The following is an 18,756-nucleotide window of genomic DNA, read 5'->3' as shown; positions in this document are numbered from 1 at the left end:
ATGATAACACCAAGCACTGGTATCTGCAATAAGTGAGAGAACCAAAAGTGAGCAACCGGTTCAAATAATGATGGAAATTGCATTTACAGAGAGTCAGTTGTTATATTACTACAGATCACACTGACAAGGGAACTGGGTGGGAACTATTTAAATAGTCTGCTATAAACAGGGAAACTTTTTCCTAACTAAAACTAATTTAACAAAATGAGTAAAAACGTGACGGGTCTCGAGATGTATCACACGTGCATGCGCACACACAGTTTCATCAGTAGCCCTGTAATTTGTGGTCAGCGTTGATGGAATACAAAGAGTTAACCTCTCTTTAGACGACTCCTCTCCGCTCTGGTTTCTCTCATACTCTCACCACTCCCTAACATAAGCTACAGTCCACCGCAGCACGCAGTGTGTGTGTGTGTGTGTGTGTGTGTGTGTGTGTGTGTGTGTGTGTGTGTGTGCGTCAGACTCCAGTCCTTCCTCTCAGCTGGATTTGGAGACTTGCTGGAATCAGCTGTGGTGCGTTTATTTCACTGTCAGAGGTGGAGAGAGAACCAAACTACAGACATTTTTCTCAAACATATATGTTTAATTTAACTTCCAACGTCGCAAGCATTACCACACTTGTTTTATTAAGCAGACATTATTCTGTGGTGGTAGTTTGCTGCAGTGTGACTACAGTTGATGATTTTGTCCGTCTTGTCCCTCATCTGCCTTTTTCTTTTCTCTCTTTCTGTCCCTCGCCGTTACTTTCTGGCACGCGTTTCTTTTTCCTCTCTGTCTCCTGTGTTACTGCAGTCTGCATATTCACTCTGTGTCCTCTCTCTCTCTCTTCTACACTCCTTAATCTCTCGCCCACATGACCACCTATTTCCTCTTGTCCTTCTCTCCCTTCTTTCTTCCTTTGTTTACTTTGCCTGACGTTCTGCAGTCACAAGTCTGTCCTCCCTCTCTCTTTCTTCTTTAATATAAAACAGTTAATCACACACATGGTTATTACCACTCCAAAAACAAACTAAGGAGTAGATTAGCAGTAATGCTAATTAGCCTAATGATCTGAAAAAAAGAGAGGACTTGCTGGACTTATAACGTATCACATAACTCATAACTTTTCACATGTTAGGATTTTTGAGGAGTTATTTCTTTTCTTTTTATTACTTTTTATTTGAGCCAGGCTGGGAATTGTTGTTGACGCAAACCAGTTTTGCCTATTGAGTGACTGAATGTGAAACTGGGCCATATAAATAGACTTGACTGCCTGCAGGTTTAGTTGTTTTAGTGCAGCAGAATGTCTTTGAGATGAGGTTATAGGGTATATGTTCGGGTGTAAAAACTGAGCAAGTTTGATACACATGATTGTGTCTGTTTACAACCAACAGACAACCATGAACATAAAGTTTGCCTAACCATAAAGGAATAGTTGACACCACCCTTATGTACGGAAAACATGAAGCTAGCTAACACCAGGGAACAATTAGCTTATCTTAGCATGAAGACTGGAAACAGGGAAACCGACAGAGCCTGGCCAGCTGTTTTCCCCGTTTCCTGTCTTTATGCTAAGCTAAGCTAACCAGCTGCTGGCTATGGCTTCATATTTATCGTATAGACAAGAGTGGTATGAATTTTCTCGAATCCAAACATCATCAGATGCTCATTTTATGATTACTCGTTCTCTACTCTCAACAGGTAAGCTGAACTCAAAGACAATCTGTTTAAAAACTGTATTTCTTGAACTAAAAATAATTATACTCTTTGAAACACATTCCTCAACCGGGCCTCACCTGTCTTGTTAAAACACTTCAAATTACACGTTTCTCCGCATCCCCTAAAGACCCCCTCCCTCTCTCTAAACCCCCCCCCACACACACACACACCCTCCCTCTCTGTTTCTCTCTCTCATCATACCACCTGTGTGCTCTGAAGCAGGTGTTTCCCATGATTCCGTTTAGTCTGTAATATGTGACATTATGGAAGCAGAAGGGAGAAATATGCATGGTTTTATGATCGCCCTGACACCCGTTATTTTCGTATGATTAGAGGTTTGCCCGGTAGAAACAGAGTGTGTGTTTCTTTGTGTTTGCGAGGACAAGGAGAGGACTCACACCACCAGCGTTGGTAAAGATGAGGAAAGGGTAGTTTTAGTTTTTTTAGTTTATCCCATCGTGGATTTGGATCTGCAACATTATAGATGCAAAGATGTCACAAGGTCAACCCAAAAAACACCGACGCACAAACACACGAAACAGCCTTGCTCTGTGATCATCCGTTGTCGGGTTTCACCGATTAAAGGCAGACAAGAAAACGAGACAGAGGGACAGAGGACAATAATAACTGAGAGGTCAGTCCATTTGCGGGGAGTTTTTCTTCTCTCTTTTAGGGTGAAAACCACACAAACACTCAAGGAAACAGAAGGCAACTCGCATGCATGTGAATTTCAGAAATGACTTTGAGCTTTAGTGAACTGCTCACTGTCCTCTCCTCAGTCTGAGACGTCGATCAGAAGTATAATATTGACGGATAAAGTTAGTGACATTTTCCATTTTTTGTCGTCAAATCCAACAAAAAGACCAGAAACCAACAATGAACATATCCTCCTAACTAGTATCCAACACCCTGATGCATCTCATTCCTTTGTGCCATAGAGCTCCAGCTCGTCAATAAGCCACACCTTTGCACTGGCTGACATGTTTGTCTGTAGTTTACATTAAACTCAACATCCCGGTGCAAGAAACACTCACGAAAATATGTATTAATCCTCAACAAATGCACCATCTCCTCTAGGTTCGGGTAAAGTCAAATAAAAAATACAGTGACCAGTTGTTTTAGGAAATTACTGGGCCCTCTTTCAAAATGAAATCATCTTTGAGCCATTTTTTAAGGAAACGGAGCAGAGTGCTGAAGAGGGTAATGTGATCATAGATCATAGGGAGACAGACTAACACATTGTTGGTTTTGGTCTACATGGGATTGGTTGACAATAAGAAAAACAGAATAAAATATGACTATAGGCGTTCACACACAGTTATGATGGATAAACAACACAGAAATTGATGGAAAATGGATATTATATGTCTAGGGCTTTTTTTGTGAAAGGTAAGAAGGAAAGGAGTGGATCCCGTGTTTGTCAAGGTTGGAAGGAGTAAAGAAGTTTGTTGTCTTGGTTCGGACTATTGATTGTTGTCTCACAAATAAACGTGCAAATCAACCAGTCCCGCACAACGATATTGGTTGATGCCTTTATTTGCGATGCAGAAGCTCAGAAAAATCCACCAGAAAAAGAATATGATGGTTTGGGTCTGAAGACTACAAGTGTGGAGTTAGAAAGAAGTAAGCTGACCAGACCTCTGTGGTTCGCTCTTCATCCCTGCTTGAGGCTCGGAGGGCTCCATTAGCCGCTGCTAGCATAGCGCGCCTGAATGTCAGACTGATCTGTCTGCGGTGGAATTGCATTGTGGGTTATTCAGGTGGTGAAGAAGAAAGCGGTGCTGCATCATTTGTTTTTTTGTCTTAAAAACAACTGTCGATTGTGAGTCTTACAATATCATCAGAGTAGACCGCTAAATTGATAATTCTATTTTAAACAGAACTTCTTTTTTAAATTATTTTTGTATGCATGGCCATACAGGTCTAATCAGAATATGAAGATAGGTGCGCACCTCATATACGTGACACAAATATTCAATAAGCATGTGGTGGAACTATATTCCTCACTTCCTATTTTAGCTCTGGTATGATTGTGAGGATACAATATGTAAGGAAAATTAAGTTTTCTTCCATATTATCCTCTTTTCTCCTTAATTTTCCATTCACTTCCTGTTCCTGGGCAAAGAGGACAACGGTCAGATTAGCAACTTCAAATGCGAGAAAGGAGTTGACATTTTGGCTAATCTCTATACTATCTGCACGCATACATTTTTTTTTAAGCTCACAAATTCGAAATCTACGTTAGGCGATAAGCACTTTCATTGCCCTCACACATTTACCCGCATGCAACCAAAGCTCGCTCAAACGTTGATTGTTCAATACTACTCGCACTAAAAACGAATATCCAAACGCTTCTGCTACCAAAATCTTAAACCTAGATTATGCATTTATATGCAGATATAACGATACAATTTCACACAAACATCTCATAATATGAAATGATGAATTGAAAAATGACATTTTGGACGGATACGGACTAAACCTGAAACTTGACTGGTTGGCGGAGGGATTCGACCGCGAGGTGGCAAATTCTAGTTTTTTTATTTTTTTTATTTAACCTTTATTTAACCAGGAGAGTCCCATTGAGATTAAAAATCTCTTTTTCAAGGGAGACCTGGCCAAGACCGGCAGCAGCATCAGAGACACATAGTTACAGACAGACAACACGAAACAAGACAAGTTAAAAGAAAGTAAAAGTTAAGAGAACAACGTAACCGAGTCAATTTAAGAAACATTTACATTTTAGGGAACCTGCCTCTATTGCTTTCAATTTTGATTTAAAAGCAGTAAGTGGTATCAGTTCTTTCAGTTTTAAGTCCTTTTGTAACATATTCCACGTTGAAGGTGCGGAGTACATAAAAGCCCGTTTTCCCAATTCCGTTCTGGCTTTTGGGACAGTGAGCATGAGGAAGTCCTGGGAACGCAAAGAGTATTGTCCGACACTTCTCTTCATGATGAGGACACCCAGGTAGTTCGGGAGCAGGCCAAGAATAGATTTATAAATGAAGGTGTGCCAATGACTGAGCCTCCGGGTGGTCAAAGCAGGCCATCCAACCCGAGAGTATAATTCACAGTGGTGAGTCAGAGCTTTGCAATTTGTAATGAACCGCAGTGAAGCATGGTAAGCTGTGTCCAGCATCCGAAGGCAGTTTGTGAAGGCGTGCATAAAAAGAAGATCCCCATAGTCCAACACAGGTAGAAAAGTAGCAGCAACTAATCTTTTTTTTACATTAGTTGAAAAGCACAGCTTATTTCGAAAATAAAAACCCAGTTTTAACCTCAACTTTTTCACCAGGTACTGCACATGTGGCTGAAAAGTGAGGGAGTCATCAATCAAAATACCCAGATATTTATAAGAATTAACAACCTCTATTTCACCTCCTTCAAGAGTGACCACCGAAGAGATATTCTGTGGCCTACTCCGATGGTTTGAAAACAGCATAAGTTTTGTCTTATCTGCATTTAGAACAAGTTTCAGTTGAAGTAGGGTGTTTTGCACAACATTAAAAGCACTTTGCAAAAGGTCAATTGCTTGCACAAGGGTTGACGCACAGCAATATATCACGGTATCATCAGCATAAAAGTGATACTTTGCATCCATAACATTTTGGTCTAGGTTATTTATATAGATAGTAAATAAAAGTGGACCTAGCACAGAGCCTTGTGGAACACCTTTACAGATGGTTGCAGGGTCAGAGGATAGACCTTCATATCTGATGCATTGAGACCTATTCTCGAGGTAGCTTGTGAACCAAGCGACCACTTGCTCCGAGAGCCCTGAGTTGAGGAGCCGTAGCTTTAAAATCTCATGGTCAACTGTGTCAAATGCTTTTGACAGATCAATAAACAGTGATGCACAGTGTTGCTTTTTGTCAAGGGCAACTGAGATGTCATTTACTACTTTCAGTGCAGCTGTAATAGTGCTATGTTTTTTTCTAAAGCCTGACTGATAGGTAGATAAAATGGCATTAGTGTCGAAAAACTCCTTAAGTTTACTTTGGGAACAAACCCGTAAAGTTCTGGTTTCATTTTACCCCTTTACTTCTCAGAGAAGAGAACAATACGACTCAATGAGCTTTTCAATTTGAAAAAAAGTGGAGACAGAAACGTGGTTCACCTGCAACCAGTAACATTTCTTACAAAGACGGAAGCTATTGTTGCTGGTTTTAATGTAACTCGCAGCTGATTTGTTCTGAGTTACAGTAATGCCTGATGTTTAGTAACCCTTAAACATGTCTTGCTCTCAGACTTAACGGGACCAACAGGAAATATCTGGATGTGAAGTCAAGTAATGTATGTACTGGCCTCTTACCCACAGGCGGAAGAAATACACACCAAACTACAAAAATGCAGCGAGGAACGAAAAGAAGCTAACAGCTGTTTTGAACCGAGTTTTAGTGAAGTTTTCTTTTAATGGAGGAGCACCAGCGGCGGTAATGTCAATGGCAGCTCAGTGAACGTCTGCTTTACCACACATACACACACACAGCTTTTAAACGCCTCGACACACCTGCACACCAAACGCAAAGTATGTTAAGAGCAGAGCAGCGGCGGCGCGGGAAATAAGGAAGCTACGTGTTGACAGACCCTCAATGGAGGGGTTGAGAGGGCATTTTCAGAATGAACATTCTTCGGCTTTAAAATAATGCAGCTTCTCTTTCTTTTCTTTGGACTCATCTGCCAATCAGTAAACAGAAAGATATGAACTATGAAGGAAAGAAAGAGACCAGCGGTCAGTCGCAGACACAAACATTGCAATCGACTGTTCAAGATCTCTAAACCCAAGGACCAATAGTCCCCACACACACACACACGCACACACACACACACACACACACACACACACACACACACACACACACACACACACACACAAAGGGAGTCTCTAATTTGATGTGTATTTATAGCAGTCTGAGTGGAGGCGTGATTACACATTACTATTCCCGGCCCTCCCCATCTCTTCCTGTGACTAGTGCACCGATTCGTTGCTGTTGGGGCTTTTATTCTGAAAGGCGACGGAAAGCAAGAGCAATGAGAAACTGCACAATACTAGCTATATGCTACATTAATAGCAGTGATTTAGTTTTACTAATACTAAATCTAATATTAAAAGACAATAAACAATAAATCCCATGTACTTCAACATCCACTCCTTTATTACTCCTTTATTTATTTTCTTTTTTTAAATCAGACTCAAAGGCTGTGGCTCAGTGGTAGAGCAGGGTCATCCTTCAATCAGAGGATCGCAGGTTCGATGTCTCCATGGGCAAAACACTCTCCCGTAGGCTGTTCCTGCGGTGTGTGAATGTGAGTTAGAGTCTGATGGGCAGGTGGCACCTTGCATGGTAGCCCCTGAAATCAGTGTATGAATGGGTGAATGATGACATTTAGGGTGAAAAGGTTAAAGCGCTTTGAGTGGTTGGAAGACTAGAAATGTCCATTTACCGTATGTATTTGTGACCGCTTTTTAATATTGACACCATCTGAATGCACCCTGATTCTGATAGAATTAAATATTGGGACATTTGAATTGACTTTGTATGTAACTCTTACATCCAAAAAAAAAGGAGTTTGGACATCCAGATGGTGGGAGTAGAACTGCTGCACCTTCGTGTTGAAACATTCCAGTCAAGGTGGTTGGAGCATCTAATTAGGATGCTTTTCTGTCCAAATGTGTGGAAACCATGGGGCAGACCCGTAACACGCTGGAGGGCTTTGCACATCCCATTCGGCCTGGTGACATCTCCTCATCCTCCAAAGAAGAGCTAGAGGAGGCACTTAGGGAGAAGGATGTTGTACTTCAGAGGATAAAGAGCACACTTGCTTACAATGGATTCAAAATATTGAGAGATCATTCATACAACCTTCATCTGTACAGGGTCGCAGGTAGATTGGAAGAGTCCAATTTAAAATATCTAAGGTAGCAGGGGACCGGATGGCTTTCTGGATAGATATGTTAGTGCAGAGTGTGTGTGTGTGTGTGTGTGTGCGTGTGTGTGCGCGTGTGTGTTGTGCATTGAAACACCTGGCCTTTCCTTAAACCAGACGGGGGGGCGTGGGGTGTGGTTTCCATTGGCGACGGTACACCTGCGTCACAAAAAAAAGAATCACAGTTATGAGTTCCTATAACTCATAACGGACACAATCATGCACACATACATGCACACACTCACCTGAAGCTATTATCTTCAGGATGAAAGCCATGCATTTCTGGCTTACCCGGATCAATCTTTTTTTTTTCTTTGCATTTTTTATTCTCTTTAAAGCAGGGGTCCCCAAACTTTTTCCTGTGAGGGCCACATAACTTTTCCCTTCTCTGATGGGGGCCGGGGTCAGTTTGTAACAGAAAAAGTGTGACGATTGCAGGGGTGCCTAAATGTAAACATTTATTGTTTTCCAGAAAGCCACACATAACCAAATATTAATAACCCTTTCCGGGATCTTCACAGAAAAAAAAGTCAGGAAATAAATAACACTATTTATGAAATAAATAATAACCAAATACCCCTCTCTGGTGATTGTACTCGCCGACAGACTCACGGCATTAAAGACATCTTTGTTCTCGGGACACACCTCTTCCGCGACAGCATTCAAACATTTCTTGACAAACTCTCCAACAGTGAAAGGTTTACCGCTGCTTGCAATCAGTTGAGCAACCCGAAAGCTGGCCCGAACGGATGACTGGTTCAGCTGAGCTTGGTGTACAAATGTATTCTGCTGAGCTAACAGTCCACTTTTTAGCTTTGAGAGTTTGTCTTCTCGCATTTGGCCTTGCAAGTTATCATACTTGTCTTTGTGACAGGATTCATAGTGTCGGCGCAGATTGTATTCTTTGAATACCGCCACCGCCTCTTGACAGATGAGACAAACAGCCTTTTCTTTGCATTGAACAAAAAAATAATGGTTTGACCACTGCAGGTTAAATACCCTGCATTCTGAATCGATTTTTCTCTTACCTAACCTTTTCGCCATTATTCCATTCTATTTGACAGGGGCTAGTCTAGGATTTGCGTGGCCAGACTGAAAAGAAATCATAATGCGTCTCTGGTATTGTTCAGGGGGCCGGGCCAAATGTGGAGGCGGGCCGTGTCCGGCCCGCAGGCCTTAGTTTGGGGACCACTGCTTTAAAGGCATGCTCACACGAGAAGAGTCAAATTCATCTGCATCTTTGTAGCGTCGAGTCCAGTCTTGATACTTGTATAATCTCTATACACAGATATCTACCGAAAAGAATGGCATGCGATCTACCGGCACTACCTCCACGATCGCGATCGACGTATTGGGCACCCCTGATTTGGACTATATTGTCCGGTAATGACGCAGCGTCCCGTCATGCTCGTATTCATGTATCTGCACTCTGCATTTCGTGTTTTGTATGCTAGGTGTTGAACTTCATGTAACATTTTATTTCATTTGTCAAATGTTGCAGTGTTATGTGAATATGCGGCTTTTACACGAAACAAATAATAACCCGTAGCTGTGACGTCATAATGAGGTTATTAGAAGTGTAGAACAGCACTGAAGGCCCAGGTATAAAATCCACGGCCCGCCACTGCGTTTTTGGCATATGAATGAATGAGTTATGGCCAAGAAAACATGTTTGTGAGGTCACGGTGACCTTTGACCACCAAATTCTAATCAGTTCAACCTGAGTTTGTGCCAAATTTATAGAAATTTTAACATCACAAAGGGTTTGAATCAAAGTAGCTTTTATAAAAAAAGAAAAACAGATGAAAGATTGTCATCGGGACTTTGGCTCTCTATACAGCTTGTTGATGCAAGGCATTCTGGGAATGGTGAAAGATCGCCGAACATCAAAAATAGAAGTGTAGAAGGATAAAAAATGCTCCGTTTAATCTCTGCTACTGATACCGTTTTGTTAATGTTAGCACTAAACATCCATTAAAAAAACTGGGACTGATTTTACTAGCGCAGTGTGCATGTGCGTGTGCACTCTCATCATGCCTGGTGTCACTGGCAGCAGCAGGGTTTTTTTACACGTCAAAAGATCAAGGAGGAGAAGCAGTGGGCATGGTGGGATACCTGGTGTGTTTACTGCTTCCTTAGAAACCAGAACGTCTTATTGAGCTGTTTGTGTAAAGTCAGCGAGAGAGAGAGAGAGAGAGAGAGAGAGACCCCAGCATTAAATTATCTCACCTAAAAGTGAATTAAGCGTGTATTAACTTTCCCTTCTTACTTTTTATCCTCATGTTTCACCTTCATTTTTGTACCTTTGTTTGCTATCTTGTTATACTCTTCTTGTTTCTCCTGCTGACTCTTCTTCCTGTTACTGCTTCTTACTTACATGATTCTTTTCTTTGGACATTCAACAGTACAGACAAACAGACAGGATTTTTTTATTGAATTTCTTTCATCATTTTATCAATGTTTCTATCAGTTAAGACAACTTTGTACTTACCCAACATATCCTCATACAACGGTTTGTATGATATCCTAGGAAAAAGTTACTCCACATTATTCGTGCGGTACCCTACGACATTCAGCAACACTCATCACATGCGTACAGTCTTTCGGTGTCTTTGCAGTTAAGTTCAGGCAAAAAAAAACTTTGTTAGGTTTAGGAATAGATTAAAATATCCACTGAAGTGCTGCAACTAATGTACGCAAGTTACGTGACATCAATGTTGACTGCGATCTCCTGGCTGAAATATCGCTGTTTGTTGGACCCATCCACCTGTTTTAGCGGTGTCACTGTATTCCCAGATCTTTGAAATTACTTTGGTGAGTACAATATATCATAGCTAACTGAAGCTGTAATAAACTAAATGTATCCCAACGTTAAAGCTGCATTAATCAATATTTTGACCTTAACAAGAGATCAAAACATCATGTGTGATGTGAAAGGGAATGCTTGTACAGATTAACCCAACGAGAATAATCACCCAACCCAGTCAGAAGGAGGAGACCAAAACAGAGCTGCGAGGTGAGTGAATTTTTGCAATAAATACCGTTGACAAACACAATTTCCAGATTAATGCTCCATGTGCAGGAAGAGTTCTGTGTCAAATCTTAGATGGAATCACAATTTACGCAAGGTTGGCTTTGTCAACACCAGTTTGGCTTTTGTCAACTTGACCAACTTCAACCTCTGCGGCCTGTCCTGATGCCAAAATCCAACATCAGCCCTTGCCACAAGGCCAAAGGACGGCCATCTTTGAATGCAACTCAGTAGTACCTGGCTAAACACACACAAACACACGCATTGGGCTGAAAGATCAGCGGCTAACTGGTTGCCATGCTGGCAACCCCCAAACTCCTAAAACGTCTTTATGGAGAGGTTTTAAAATGGCTCCCCTCTGGTGGTTTCCAGTATGACATCGGGGGGCCACAGGTCACCTCTTCCTCTCCTTTCTTCTCCTCTTTTCATGTCCCTCTTTCTCTCCTTCTCAGCAATTTTTAAATAGTCCTTCTTTCCATATTAGCTGCTCTGAAAGCCTATTAACTACCCCCCCACCCCCCCAATCCTGCACAGCTCTAAACCTACTGCTGTTTTCTGTTTTATGGTGGTGTTTTAAATTGGATTTCTGGGGCTTTACGTTACAAAAGTTTATAGCTGCCCCCTTCTGCTTTGTTCATGGTGGGGCACTATATTTTCCTCCTTGTCAGAAAGCTGGTTGCCGGAGAGCCGGGGTTCAAAACCCGACCCTGTCGAAGACGCATTCGTTAGAGTTTGGCTTCGAGACGTCCTATCGTGGTGCAATCTGACACAATGTGTGCAAAAGTTGAAACTCTTTTACCTCAATTCAGGCTGTTCTCATACACTGTTTGTAGCTATACATACCTACTGCCGTACATAATCATAGTAACCGTGAACCAGGACAGGTGACGTCCTGAAGTCTGGGTGGATAAATGGGTCTAATACTATTGGATTCTCACCCAGGAGACCTCCGTCCGTGTCTTGTGCAAAACCAGAAGTCATCGTTGAATTATTTGTTACTTTATTTCAATCCAAACCACACTCTTTTCCTAAACCTCACCTAAGTAGTTTTGTTGCCAGTAGGAGCTTGAATGGGTGCACTTATCGTTCATGTTTCCTGGACATTTGTAAGAAACTACTTTTCATAAGATATTTCACAAGAAGCTTTCATAAGATCAAATCTGTTGTATGAGGATACGCTCAATTCATATTGATAAAGGATTTACCTTTGTGTTTTGGAAATGTGGTTGCCGTGCTGAAACAATGGTGGGTCAGAGGTCGCAATCGGAGACACACAACAGGACTTTCCTGAAACGTTCAGACTCTGTATGGACAGTCAAATGTGACACTGAGGAATTCCCTCAGAGCTGCAATATATAGCGAGAAAGGAAGAGAGATCTGTTACTATCTACACATTTTATTTTCCATTTACACTTCTACCAACATCTGTCTTTCTCAGATGTGTGCTCCTTTGTTTTCTTATTATCGGCATTGCACTTTCGATTTAACAAATAAACGTAGGTTTGTGGCTCAGTTTTTAGAGTGGGTCGTCCTTTATTAACAGGGCTGGCTGACAATGTTTGACTCGTGGGTCCTCCTGCCCGCCATGTCCAAGTGTCCTTGAGAGAGAAACTGAACCCGGAGTTGCTCCCCGAGCGCTAGACAGCAGCCCACTGCTCCTAAGAATGCTCAGAATGGATTGAACTTAGAGGTCTAATTTCCTGTATGTCACAATTTAAATAAAGTTTAAGTGAGCAGAGAAATACATGCTATTTTTTTTTTTAAAACCATGAAGATGTAGAAAAATAAAAGGCTGTCAGGTAGCGCTCTTCAGTTAAGCCTGTAAAACCATCAGAAAAATAAGCCTTGGAGCTGCAGCCGCTGCTGGGCGGGAGCTCAGATATCCACCAATCACCGCCAAACTGACGGGCCCTGATTGGTCCATACCAAGGCAGGTTGCATCCTATTGGCTGCGGCCACAATGAGACATCGGAGCTGCTGGAATCTGAGGGAGTTGATGAGATCTGCAGAGGACCAACACACACACAAACACACACACACACACACAGCCAATGGATTACTCATCACTGCCTACACTGAAACAGTTATGTGGCCTGGTTTCCTCTCTGTGACTTTCTCTGTTTATCTGTAGTCTGTCCCTCTAATCTTTCTAACAGAAATGGCGTGTGGTCACAATATCCAAGTCACCTTGTTTTCTGAAAGTAACGCCAATTGTTGTAATATCTTTAAAGTTGTAGTGGACCTGGTCCTCTTTTATGACACTGAATCATCTCTGACGTGTGCTTTCTACTTTTGTAGGGCGCCTACTCTTTGTATATTTAACTTTTCCCATTTACTCTCCCATATTGGACGCTGGTCACGTTTAACAATCGTGCAGTGTGTTTCTGCAGTGCAGTGTTGAGGTCTGGGTGGTGAAAGGGTGTGTGAGGCTTTAACTTCTGATTGAACCTCGGCCAAGTGTCTTAGCCTTCTAGTCTTAGCCGCACTTTAACAATACTTTAACCAAGCCGTGTGCAGATATTACAGGGGGAAAGAAGGTATTGAACGTCAGCCACATCAAATGTAATGCAGGAATTTCCAAAATGTATATCAATATCAAAGTTACGCCTGATGGCGGTTGAATTTCTTTGGGGGTGCATTTATGAATCAACATTGCTCTTAAAGGCCATTTGCTTTCTTGCCGAGAGTTAGATAATAACATTGGTATCACTCTTGTTCGACCTAACTTTGATTGTTGCATAATTACTCATGAATGCTTAGGTTTACAGAGAAATGCACGAGATTTTCATTTTCAGGGGCTTTGCTTTTTCTGTAAATTGATGTACAACCACCTGTACAACTGCTTTGATTATATCCACACTATATCCACACTGAGCTAATCCGATTGGTTTTGTCCAACTACTGTCAGTGAGCGCACCACCAGACCTATCTAAATCGCTGTTAAAAAGAAGAAGATGTGGGCAGTGATTCAAAGGTCTGGAACCAGTCTGGGTCTGTGAAACACTGCTTTTTCACCATTCAAAATTGTATACATTTAGTTGCACTTTAATGTCATTGTTTTCCCTTTTAGGCTGTTTTAGCCAAAAAGCAACTATGCAGATGATCAAGTACTAAGGTGAGTGGAGGCCTCAGGTCTACAAGCCTTTGTTATGTTCCCTGAGGGATCTTCCACAACACTCACCAACAGCCCCTAAAAACTATTGCCATAAGCTCTTAAAGAAGCATTCTGTTATTTGTCTGCCCATGACTGTAATAAGGGTAAGGGATAGCTGTAGTTTTAACCGTACCTGGGATCTCAATAGCTCTACTTTAACAGACAGAACTGTCCTGGCGGCCCCTGGTGGTCACACTGGGTTACTGCACTCCTACAACCAGAACTCCCATTCACACACAGAGACCCTGGATCCCTGCAGCTCCTCTAAGCTTCTGCTTTACTGGCACTACCACTACTACTACTAGTCTCACTGGTGGACTAGTTTACTGGTGGTGGAACTAAAGGAGACAACGCACTGGATTACTCGGTTAAGGGGAGCAATCCCTGGAAGTGGGAGAAAAACAATGTCGATGTTGGGGTGTCTGGGGAGAGAGAGGAAAGGGAGGCTGAGGGTAGAGTCGTGGAGGGAGCAGGGGGGCGTGGCTTTTCAGAGGAAGGGCGGGGTTAAGGAAACGGAGGGAGGTGTCCCGTTTCCTGTATGGAAGGCAAGAGAAGGCAGAACGAAACACTCCAACCTGCTGTTATCCTCATGTGCCAAAACACACATAAGGAACACGCAGCCCCACATACAGATGGACAAATACATGTTCAAGTGAATCAGATCTTATCCTGATCAGAGGCAGAAGACACTGCTGTCACAAACTGGCTCAGGGGATGTGACAAAGAGTCCACACAAGAGATTTACTGAAAACAAACGAAAAAATCTATGGAGTGAGTGGCTCAGCAATGAAAGCAGTGCAGGGATGTGTGCTGTCGAGGTGTCAAAGATGCAAAGAGTGTCCGTGGAAGAGTACATTTTCTGCTGGGACTTTGACTTTTAAGTCTGCTTTCACTTTCTGCTGCTTCCCCCTCACAATGTATACCAAGCCTCCTCCTTCGCACTAGACAAACTCAACGATGTGAGAAGTTACTGCATCCTCGACCTTCCTCGCCAGAAAGCCTGCATCACCAGTGTAGTCGCGTTGTTTCGGTTGTGACGTCTGGAAACACAAATCCCATCTGCTCACTTGCTAGTAACAGTGTGGACAATCAACTGATTTTAGAAACAAATCGGACTCGCCTGCAGTCAGAACGAAGCCTCATACTTGCATTCTTTCACTGAAGTAACATTTTGAATGCAGGACTTCTAACAGAGTATTTTTTACAGTGTGGTATGGCCACTGGATACTTCTTCCACCACTGATTTTGACATATTGTAGGAACGGTGACTCAATCTTTCCAGTTAGATGATTGGCGAGTGGCTGGCTGTGCAGTTTTCAGGTTAGAAATCAGAAAGACTATGTCTATTACTCTTTCTCATAGGTTTGCCTGCTTATGTGTTTAATGTTTCACATGTTGGCTTCAGGCTTTATATTGGATTTGTGAATAGGGAACATATTTAAACAGTGTGATAAAGGGGAAAAAAAGTGAAAGTCTACGGTGATTCATTTGAAGACACACACACACACACACACACACACACACACAGACACACACACACACACACACACACACACACACACACACACACACACACACACACACACACACACACACACCAGAACAGAAACACATTAAAAGCTTGTGAAGCCATTTGGTCGCCTCTCTTCATCCCACATTCCAGGGGAGTTCTCTAGCTTGGGGTGAAAAGACACACCCTGTGAGAACGGAGGACAGAGGGAGGGAGTAGGCGTATACGTCAGCCTTCACTCTTAACGCTTTGGTTCATGACTGAAACCTTTTTCCCTCATCTGAACTGAGAAGGGGAACCGAGGGAGGACATGCCGCTTTACTGACTAATTATGCAGGCGTTTGTATTTTTGTCTTTCGGAAATCTGCTTTTTTGAAGGAGGTGGTTGGGTGATGGGCCTGGTGGTACTCGGCACTCAATGTTTTAGGTTATTCAGTTTGACGCACACATTGAAACGTAGGCATATAGCGTATACCATATATCATGAGGTACAGTGCGGTCAGGAAGGGTAGGCGGGTCTTAGAGGTCGGGGCACTGTTGAAGAAGCAGTGGTGATGGATTACATTCACATCTCACTGAGAAAATGATACATCACATAATATAGTGTTCTCTATCGTGTAAAGATGAACCCTATACCTTATATATTTCAAATGTACGGAGACTGATCCCAATGGGGGCAGCTGATTTGGGTACACTTTAAGACACATCACCTGTGGTGGCCATGCACTGATTAGCAACACATGCTTATATAAGCACCACGTGTGCCTCTGTACCTTGATTGGAATGCGCTTCAAAGCGGCTTTCAGCTTGAGAGATACTCTTACCACTTAGGTACTATTGAACCTGGTTTACTCCGATATGTTTGTGTCAAAAGAAACGTTGGTTTACTTTTATTCAAGTTTATTTGATTTCATTGTTTCCAACTTATACAACTCAAACAAGATATTACTTTTGACATATTGACAAACCAAAGCAAGTTTATACTGACCGAAAAGGTGGAGGCTGAAGCATCACGTTACTACACCTACCCTTTTATTTTTACAATTCTCATACATTTTCTGCACTGAAGATAAGAAAAAAGATCAAATATATGCATATTATACATACCCAAAATGTCCCAAACATAGTGTATACACACCAGTGTTCATATCACTATAAAACACTTTTTATACAAATTTTATATATATTTATTATACTTTATTTGTTAATCTTTTTTTTTATCAATAAGTGTATTACACATTTTCATTTCCTTTTCAAAACTATGACACAAATAAACTCCTTTGAGTGTTTGCTCTCATATTTGTTAGCAACTGGCTGGCGAACATACATTTAGCACGTGTGACTATTGGACTGAATGATAATGTTGCTCCATGTCCACTGGATGTGTAAACAGGTAACTGCTTGCTTACACGTCCACAAGAAAACTTTATGAAGTAATAATATGGTAGTGTTGTGTTTAGAGCTTGTTGTGCTGCCCCAAGTTGCCAAAAACAACTTTGAATTGGAAGCCACATGTGATGACGTTTTCCAAATCACTTAGCGTCAGTAGCGCCGAAATTATTTTGTGAGAAAGTTTATTGGCAGTCTGGACTTTAGGAGAACACCAAGCAAAACCAGCTTGTGTTCATTTCCTGGGCCCTATTCCTCGTACGTGGTTCAACTAAGTCGATCAAATGTCCTATTATCCAGGTTAAATTAACTCGATGATTGACATCAGGCTATCTCGGTTCCTCAAAGACTGATCCGCTCAAACAGTCTCGTTAATTCGAACCAGACGTCAGACAACAGGATCGTTGCGCGTGCCCGTCCTACTTCAAAAGGGGGAAGCGTCAATCACCGAAACCATGATTTTCTAACAGTACAACGGCAAATCAACTCAAAGAAAGAGCCTCTTTTTACTCCGCTGACGAGCAGGAGATGATCATGAACGCATATGAGGAATTCAAGACCATAATCATGACGAAATCTAACGCAGCGAGGGCTAGACGAGAAGCATGGCAAAATATCGCAGACTTCGTTAAATGCGCAAGTGTTGGGAAAATGTATCGGTTAACTTTAAGTGCCTCATCACCCCAATCAATCAGATGATATTTCTTTAAATGTGCTGCTGGCAGTAGGCTTAATGGAATGCATCATCCAATGAGATCTATAGCGAAAATAATTCTATCAACTCTTTCAGAATAAGTAGATAAAAACAAGCCCAAAGAATATCTAATTGATACGAATTAATAGATACTTATGAGGATATATGTAGGTGTATGCACTTATGTATCATGTACTATATATATGTGTGTATATACATGTATGTGTAGATTACCATATAGAATAGGAGTTTGAATATGTGTGTGTGAATCTGTGTATGGACGGATCAGTGTGTGTGTATTATTCATAATAAGCAGTGAAAATAAAATGTGTGTAATTCTCTCTATTCGTATCATGAGTCCACCTTAATCATGTTCTACAACAATGATATCTATGGTGTACTAATAATACTGTCATATCATTATGAGTGCTTTCAACCATCATGTAGTTCAACCAGCCATCAAGAGGACACGGGAGCAAGTAAACACTAAGCACACAAACATTATTTAGAATGGTGAGTCAATACAATATGTGCCATGGTGATGTAATGAACACATCCATAAGTTTCTTAAGCGCCAAATAAACTTTATGAACAACACGGCATGCAGCGGCTTTCCCGATGTTCTCCGCATCACCGACACTGTACAAACATGAACCACTCGCAACACAGCGCGAGGCTGTGATACAGTCCGTGAGACAGTAGATGGCATGTGGTGTTCAATGTACGGCTCGAGAAGGTCTTTAACTAAATGATTCCTTGTCGGCAGAATCGATAGCGCTCGTACAGGAAGTCATCATGATGTGATAACGGATCTTGGCGATCTCGAAGAACTCTCTCCCTATAAAACGCTAATCTGACTAATATCGCTTCCTCATCGATGGATCTCTGAGGAAGCGAGCTGACACTTGTTTCCGGGGGAGTGGCAGTTTATCCAGCGGATCTAGCTCAAGCCTTCTCTGGAGCAGGTTCAGGCTTATGGATGTGTTGCTATGGTGATTTTTCCAAACTTGCTTCGAGGAACCGAAAAGCCTCACTTATATAATCTCATCCTGAAAATGATCCGGCTAACTCAGTTAGCCACGTACGAGGAATAGGGCCCAGGAATGACCTGTTGGTCTTTTTCCATTCTGAGGAAACAGAGGGGGGAGGAGTGTGTGAGTGTGTGTGTGTGTGTGTGTGTGTGTGTGTGTGTGTGTGTGTGTGTGTGCGTGTACTTGTCTGACTGAGCGAGCAAAAAGTCCAACTAAGTAGAGAAAAGGAGAGAGCGACACATCTTCTGCCCAGAATGCATGTCGGTGACCTGTGTCGTCATCTACAGGCAACCACTCAGATAAGACCTCCCCTGCCTTTTG

Source organism: Pholis gunnellus (genome assembly GCF_910591455.1).
Source record: "Pholis gunnellus genome assembly, chromosome: 17".
NCBI lineage: Eukaryota > Metazoa > Chordata > Actinopteri > Perciformes > Pholidae > Pholis > Pholis gunnellus.
This window is presented reverse-complemented; position numbering follows the sequence as displayed.